Source organism: Rhinolophus sinicus, linkage group LG05, assembly GCF_036562045.2.
Source record: "Rhinolophus sinicus isolate RSC01 linkage group LG05, ASM3656204v1, whole genome shotgun sequence".
Classification (NCBI taxonomy): domain Eukaryota; kingdom Metazoa; phylum Chordata; class Mammalia; order Chiroptera; family Rhinolophidae; genus Rhinolophus; species Rhinolophus sinicus.
In genome coordinates, this window is record NC_133755.1 from 95,653,351 (window position 1) to 95,662,147 (window position 8,797).

Consider the following 8,797-nt stretch of genomic DNA (forward strand, 5'->3'; position numbering starts at 1 on the left):
ATGATTGCATCCATGCATGCTGTGATGCCTTTCCTCATCCCTTTCAGCACTGAAAGATTTATTTCCCCTGTAGCTGGAAATCCTGACTACAGATGCCTCTAAACAGATGCCTCCTGACTCCAGTTCCCTCTAAAAATTGCCCTCTTCATGGCCATAAACTCTTCTCTAGGCCACCCCACATCCCAGTACTGGTAGATGTGGGGATTGTAAATGATAGATTTTTTTTTCAGCTTTATTGGGACACAATTTACGTATAATTCTGCATAAGTTTAAGGTGTACCGCATAATGACTTGACATACATATTTTGCAGAATGATCACCACAATAAGAGTAGTTTATCTCAATCTCCTCATATAGTTACAAATTCTTTTTTTCCTTATGACGGAAACTTTTAGGAGCCATGTTCCCAGCAACCCTCAAATACACCAAAGAGCAGGGTTAACTATAGTCATCATATTGTATATTATACCCCCAGGACGTAGTTATCTTATAATTTGAAGTTTGCATCTTTTGACCACCTTCATCTAACCCCCTCACACCCCATTCCACACCTCTGGTAGGCATTGATCTCTTTTTCCATAAGTTTCATTTTTGTTTGTTTGTTTGTTTAGATTCCACATACAAGTGTGATCATACAGTACGTATTTTCTTTCTCTTTCTGCCTTATTTCCTTAGCATGATGCCTCCAGATCCCTCCATGTTGTCAAAAACAGCAGGATATCTTTATTTTTTTTATGGCTAATAGTATTCTACTGTACAAATATATCACATTTTCTTGATCCAATCATCTGTGAATGGACATAGGTTATTTCTATGTCTTGGCTATTGCAAATAATGCTGCAATGAATACAGGGTACATATATCTTTTCGAGTGAGTGTTTGTTTTCTATGGATAAATACCTAGAAGTGGAGTTGTTGGATCATATGATAGTTCTATCTTTAATTTTTTGTATGTAATTTTTTGTATCTGTAATTTTTCGTAAACCTCCATACTGTTTTCCATAGTGGCTGTACCAATTTACATTCCCATCCACAGTGCTAGAGGGTTCCCTTTTCTCTACATTCTCACCAACACTTCTTATCTCATTTGATGATAGCCATCCTAACAGGTGTGAGATGGTATCTCATTTTGTTTGTGACTTGCATTTCCTTGATGATTAGTGATGTTGAGCATCTTTTCATGTACCTGTTGCCCATCTGTATGTCCTCTTTTGAAAAATGCCTGTTCAGATCCTCTGCCCATTTTTTAATTAGATTTGTTTTTGCTATTGGATTGTATAGTTCTTTATATATTTTGGATATTAATCCCTCATTAAATATATAATTTGCACATGTTTTTCCCCATTCCGTATGTTGCCTTTCATTTTGTTGATCATTTATTTTGTTGTACAGAATCTTTTTAGCTTGATGTAGTGCTACTTGTTTTTTTTTTATTTTGTTGCTTGTGAATAAAAAGGTGTCATGTCCAAAATAATCACTGCCAAGACCTGTGTCAAGAAGCTTTTCCCCTATGTATTCTTCTAGGTGTTTTATACTTTCAGGTACTACATTTAAGTGTTTAATCCACGTTGAGTTCATTTTTGTAAGTGGTAGAAGGTAGGGGTCAAGTTTCATTCTTTTACATGTGAATAGCTGATTTTCCCAGTGTCATTTATTGAAGTGAGTATAGTTTCATTAAGAGTTAAATTATAGCTGCAGTCTCCAGAAATAGCAATGAAATTGTGTTCTAAAATGTTTCTTTTAATGAAGTGTTTCAAAAGTTATCCCTTTAACCACAATTTTATTAAACCTGTGACTAGGAGCTAAAGAGTTCAAATTCACAGTAACAGTTATTTTTCTAATGATATTTCAGTTACTAAGATTTTTTTAAATGTAGCTTTAAGATTGTTTTTATTGTAATATGAAGTAATGCATTTATTAATCAAAACTTGAAAGTGAGTTCTACATGCCGGCGTAATTGTCTTCTAGTATACACACCTAGCAGTCTCGTTTTTTTAATATGAAATTTTATTATTGCAGAGTTCACAACTTCCACAAGAAACAAAATAATGTGACTAGGCCTACTAACCACTAAGTTTTTATAAAAGAAAACCTATCCATCTTTTATTACAATTATTCTGCATCTTCTAGGAATCTGCAAAATGTAAAACATGTTTCATCATAAAAAAAACTATGCCCAATTGACTAATTTTTCATGTCTTCAAAAAATTTCCATTGTGATGTGCAATGTGAATTCATCCATTATAATATGTTGAATATAATACTGCCATAGAGGTGGCCAAAGTGGGAGAGGAGAGAGTTGTCATCTGTATAAGGTTAAGGTAAAGGAACAACAAAGAAAGTGAATGTGTGTCTTTCTGTCTTCAGTAATAAGTAGAGGAGCTGAGAAGAGTTATTAGATAAACCACTAAGGGGACAAAGATAATTGATTCTGAGAACCTTAATATAGATATCCCTTAAGAATATATACACTCCAAAAATGGTGAGACAGCACAAAATTTCTTATAATAGAATAGCGGCCTAAACAATAAATGTTTGCTCTCTATCATTGAGCTCTAGAGATGACAGAAACGAGGCAGGAATTTTAAGAGAGCACCTTTTTGTAATTATAAAATCAATGTAATGTCGATAGATCCTAAGATAGTTGAATCCTTTTGTTTTGTTTTTTTGGTGGGCAGAAAGACATAGTTTCAGTAGAAGGTGTTCAAAGTCCAAGGAAAGGAAATGGGCTCGTATATAAGATTTTTCTTGTTTTTTTTTCTCCCTCCCTTGTGTCCTATTGAGGTCAAGCCAGTGACTGAGAAAAGATGGGTTTAACTGTGGTAGCAGTTGGAAGAAGTGTGAACATTGATGAAATGATTGCTGACTAGGCTTGGAACTTTGGTCTCAGAACTCAGCAAAGTGAGGCATCAAACAAAAGAGACTGTTATAAATAATATGAAGAAAAAAATAATACGAAGAAAAGAAATTTGTACCATAATCATGGAAATGTGTCCTGGAGATAGATTCTAAATACTGTTGCCCTTTCTATGCTAATTATAATGTTGGGAAAATGCTGGAGGCAGGTTAGAGTGGGGAGACAAGAACCTACGACAACAAATATACTTAGTGCTGGCAGCCATTTGCCCTTGGCCATTAATTAAAAGGGACACAGCGGCTAAGAAGAAGAGAAATTATGATCTAGAGCAGCAGAGATGTTGAGGACAAGACGTGGCCACTTGTTTGGACAGAGAGAGGGAGCAGACAATCGAATGCAATGTAAAGCCCCTCAAAACTGATGTCTTTTAACAACTCCACCAAAAATAAAGTGAGGACAAAGCCTTGTCTGATCTTTGCAAATTTAACTAACCAAACTAACAGGCATGTGTGTAGGAAATAATATATGTGAGTATCTCCAGGATTATTAGAGAAAGGCAACAATGGAACAACATACGCAGGACTATTTAAAAATTAAGTACATAACAAATGTCCTTAGGGAACGAAACATAATGGAAATTTAAATGATTATTAACTAATTATCAATCAAAACTACTTGGAGATACTAGAAAGGAAAAAAAAGTTGAAATGAAAAATACAAAAGTGAGGACTGTATAGTAAATGACATACAAAAATAGGTAAAGAATAAATTAGTAAGAAGAAACATTGATAGAAAATGCATTAGAAAGGGACCAAGAGTTAGAGAGAATGAGAACAAATTCAAGGTATACAGGAACTAAAAGGATTGTCAAGATTCATTAGAGAGATGTCACAGGAGAAAAAGCATAAATAAATGTGATAAAATATTGGAGGGAAGGATAATCATGTAATAAAAGAAAAATACAAGATTTCAGATGAAGAGTGTGTGATATACCATGCGAAATAGCCACGTTTAACACACACACACACACACACACACACACACACACACACTCCACCTAGAAATGGCATAGTGAATTTAGACAAAATCACAAGCAGGAGAAATGTTTAGTTTCCAGAAACAAAAAGCAAATCTCATGCAAGGATAAATAGAAACTGAGAGCTAACTTTTCTAAATAAACATGGGATATAGAGGAAAATATAATTAAAATATTTAAGGAAAATTATTCTAATGAAAACTTTTTATCTTGCACATGGAATTTAAGTGAGATAGTGAAATAAATATATTTTAGTATTAAAGTCAAAACATTAATCTTAACATAGGCCATCTTTGAAAAAAAAATTCAGATAGATTTCTTCTACCAGGAAAAATTATGTTTTCTGAATAAATCAGTGAGTAATGAATGGGAAGTAAAAGAAAAAAAAAATCTTAGGAAAACTGTTGCTTAAGTAAGCAAAAATCACAGTTCTTAGAGTTTTATTATTATTTTTTATAATTATAATATTTCTTAGCAGATGTTATTTATGTATTGAATCGCCATCTTTTTTGATTGCCTGATTTTTTATCTGGCTTTCTTACTGAAATATCTAATGAATTCAAATGTAAATTTCAATAGAAAAACATACAAGTAGCATAGATAATTATATTTTTTATTTGAACGTAAAAAGATAAGTATCACAGCTTTTACCTTTCTTTTAATTCTTATTAAACTATTTTCTTGAGTACTTCCAGCCACATTTGGAACACTTGCAGTAATGGCAAACATATTTTGATTTCTTTATATGTAATATTTGTTACAAGTTTTTGATATTCTCTATCAGTATGTCAGATCTCTCATTTAGGTAGAATATTTCCATATAATTCTTAACATATTGGAAAAAAATGAGAAATTAGTGAAAGTGAAATTCCTGGTCATTTTGAAGAACACTTAAAACTCTATTTAATAGCTTTAAATAGAAATCTGTAAAAAATGATTCAATATGCTATGTTCATGGGTGGTATGGCTTGACAACGAAAGAAGCAAATTCTCCTCAAGCAATCTGTAAATTCAATGTAATAGCAATCATAATCCAGTAAAGTTTCCTCTCTCTCTCTCTCTCTCTCTCTCTCTCTCTCAGTGGAGAAATGAATTTAAGAAATGGACTATCATTTTTAATGAAAAATAATAATTTGAAAAATATTTTTAAAAGAATATAAAAGAAGAGCCACTTAATCTATCATCAGATTTCAACAAATATTAACCCTTTATATTGAAATCATTGAAAATAAGGTACAGTGTGATTTAAATAGACCAATCGGGTAGAAGAGAAAATCCAGAAGCAAACTCAGTGTATGCAGACACTTGGTTTATGATAGATTTGGCAGCAAAAATAAATGGGAAAAGAGAAGAGTTTATATGGTAGATTATACTGGATAAATTGGCTTATGTAAGTGAATAATAATAGATCTTTACGTCACCCAAATTATTTTTCCAAAGTTTTTAGTACAAAAAAATTTTTAATACAAGAAATTTTTGTAGGGAAAAATTCAGGCCAAATGAGGCCTGGGATACAGGAATTTTTATCAGCCCATATTATAGAGAGAAGGTTTTAGTAAGAAGGGTTAAGTCACTTCTCACAAATGGATGAGAACAATTAATGGAGGAGAAAACCTGAAAGATGAATATTATTATACAATCAATAATAGTGCGTTGATACCTATGTCCATGTTTTGAAAATATCAAAAGTATCTGTATATGTCACAACAATACGGTTTGCATATAAAACAGATATTATTCTATATTGTTTGCTGAAAGTATTGTCTTGGCTTTGACTGCAAGGAAGAAGTTCTTTGTTGTTTTTCAGTGATATCCTGTCACTTTGGGGATTATCGTCACCAACAGACTGTGTCCATGTTTATACTAATGGTATCATCAATAAAGTTGGTATTTAGCTTCAGGGTTTTACAAATTTCTGTAAAGGAAGAGCTTGATTTGCAAATGATCTCACATGGTGGGAGCTTCCTCTTAGTACATCTGCAGTCTTCATAGATTATAGAAACTGAAAATTCCATATGAATAGTCTACAAATACAATTGGCAGGTTCTGCACCTGCTTCCAGCATGGTGGGTGGGGGGCGGGGGATTCCTCCCCACCACCAAGTAATTCTCTGACTCCAGCTCAGTGTCTTACAATTCAACTCAATCTGCACTATCTACCAGGAAATCGCTTCAGATTCCACAGGTTAAGGGTTCAGTCCCACAAGACTGTCCCCACCCCCACTATAGCAGCAGTCAGAAGCTCCGGTTAACACCTGAGCTAACAGCTGGGCTTCTATCCAACACACTAGATCAGAGGTTCCAGTGACCCCCTCCTTGGGTTCGATTAATTTGTTAGAGCGTTTCACAGAACGTTTTACTCAGAGAAACATTCTATTTACTAGATTACCAGTTTATTATAAAAGAATACAACTCAAGAACAGACAGAAGATGCATAGGAAAAGGGATGGGGAAAGGATGCACGCAGAGCTTTCATGCCCTTTTTGAAGGCACCACTCTCCCTAAATCTCCATTTACTCATCAAGCTGGAAGTTTTTCAAATCCAGTTCTTTTGGGCTTTTATGGAGGCCTCATTTCATAGTCAAGATTGATGAATTCCAGCCCTCTTCCCTCCTCAGAGGCCAAGGGGTGGGACTGAAAGTTTTAACCCTCTAGTCACAGGGTTGGGTTAACCCGGTAACCAGCCCCCATCCTAAGATTCAGTCCAAAAGTTGTCTCATTAACATAACAAGAGACAGCTCTATCACTCTCAGCACTGAGGAAATTCCAATAGTTTTGGGAGCTCTGTGCCAGGAAGGGGACAATGACCAAATATGTATTTCTTATTATAAATACAATATCACAGCAGGGTACCCACTTTTTTGAAGAAAATAATAAAGATTCACAGTAATTTCATAGTAAATAGCTCAATATGATGTCTTGTTTAAAAAGTACAAAATTCTGTTTATAAAATGACTGGAATGAATGAGAAAGAAAAATTTTCAAAATCTAATTTTCTTGTCTCTTTTTTTTCCACATGAGAATCTTTAAAACTTTCTATTAACTTCTTGTTATTGCCTCATCTGGTGGTTCATTGTTTTATTCCATCTGAAGTTTGGAAGAAAATGGCCTTAATGCAAGATCTCTATGTCTTCCTTGTTGTGTGACCATGAGGAAGTCATGAAAAATTTTAGAACCTCAGAGTTCTCATCTGTAGAATTGTGATAACAAATTTCACCTCAGAAGGCTGTTGTATAGTTAGTGATATCATATAAATAACTTAATGTTTGCTATACATTTTGCAAAATTGTAAATACCTGAAGGTAGTTCCTATCTGTTGAGATAATTATTCTACAATTCACAACCTTAAACTAGAAACCTAAATGCAGTTGAGATTTGCAGAAGTGAAATAGTTTTCATGCTTCTCAGAGATAATTGGGCTTTATTTAAAGACTACACCTTTTTGATAAATCCTCTATTCCATTTCTACATGAAGCAATTGGATTCGCCCTAGTGAAATTTCTGCACGCCTTTATCGGTTTCTCACCATAAAAAGATTCGAACATTACAGGCTGATCTGAGTAGGGGAAACACCACATCCCCATTGTAATTCAGTGGATCAGGGCATATGATCCCAGAACTGTCCTGAAATTTCTGTACCCTCAGCAGTGAGGGAACAGTAGTGCTCTTCCATGGTAGAGAAAACAGGTCATAACAATGCTGATCCAACTGCTTAAGCCTTGAACACAGTTTGAAAATCCACAATGATCCCTAATGTGGGCCACTTGTCAGTCTGCACATCTTGAATCACTCTATTATACATGCCTCCATATAAATCTGTATAGAACCTGGGTTTTAATGTAGAGCTCTTATAATTGAGAATCAAAGGTGTGTTATTGTTGCCAATGGCATCAAATCCAAGCGATTCAGTTTGCCTTTCCTTTAAGTTTCCCTGTAATCTAGATCCATTTTTGTGCCCATTTATTCTCTCCTGAGAACCCAACAACCTAATCAGAATTGTCCTCAGTGGAGCTCTTTACTACCTTTGCTTCACAGATTTTCTGGACCTTCATTAGTGTATGTACACACACACACACACACACACACAAACACAAACCTGTTTCTCACAGAACAGTGTTTTGGGGCTCCAGAGTCCAATTTTGAACTCATCCTGAAAGTGACCCTGGAACATAGCATGAGATTTTATTCTATGAGTAAGTGTACTGCTGTGATCAGGGACCTTCCTGATAAGCTCCCGTCATGAGGGTAATGTTGGGAAGCATTCAAAAAGTTGCACTGCAATTTGTTTCACATTTCCTTGAAGATATTTAGCACAGGATATTTATTTGGGGTTGCTCACTCCAACAATTCTCATCCTTGAAGTAAAACTTGGTTTCTGCTATCAGTTTCTTATACGTGATACGACAAATGACAAAAATTTAGGGAATTTTCTTTTATATAAACTTTTAGAAAGGAAGAGCACATTTATGAAAAAATAAAAACAAACAAAAAACAAAAACAAAAAAACCCAAACCAAAAATAATCCTGAGACTGAAAACAAAATACCAGCTACCAGGCTCTCTGTGTAGCCATACACGTCACCAATTTCTTTAACATTGAGGTTCACTAATATTTATACCCTCATTTGAAATGAGGCAGACAATATGCTTTATACTATATGTATTATACCTTGTATGTAATCAGTACTGAATACATATTTTGTTAAATTAAGGACACTGTTTTTTTTTTTGTGTTTTTTTTTTCCTGCTTTACAAGTGTGTATAGATACAGCAATGAAACAATAAGACATTTAAACCACTTGCAATTAAGCTATACTTACCTTGCAATTAATGAGACTGGATTCGTTGGTTGCTTTGTGGATTATTTTAATGATTGATTTAAAATAGAAGTAAAGTTAAGAAGTGA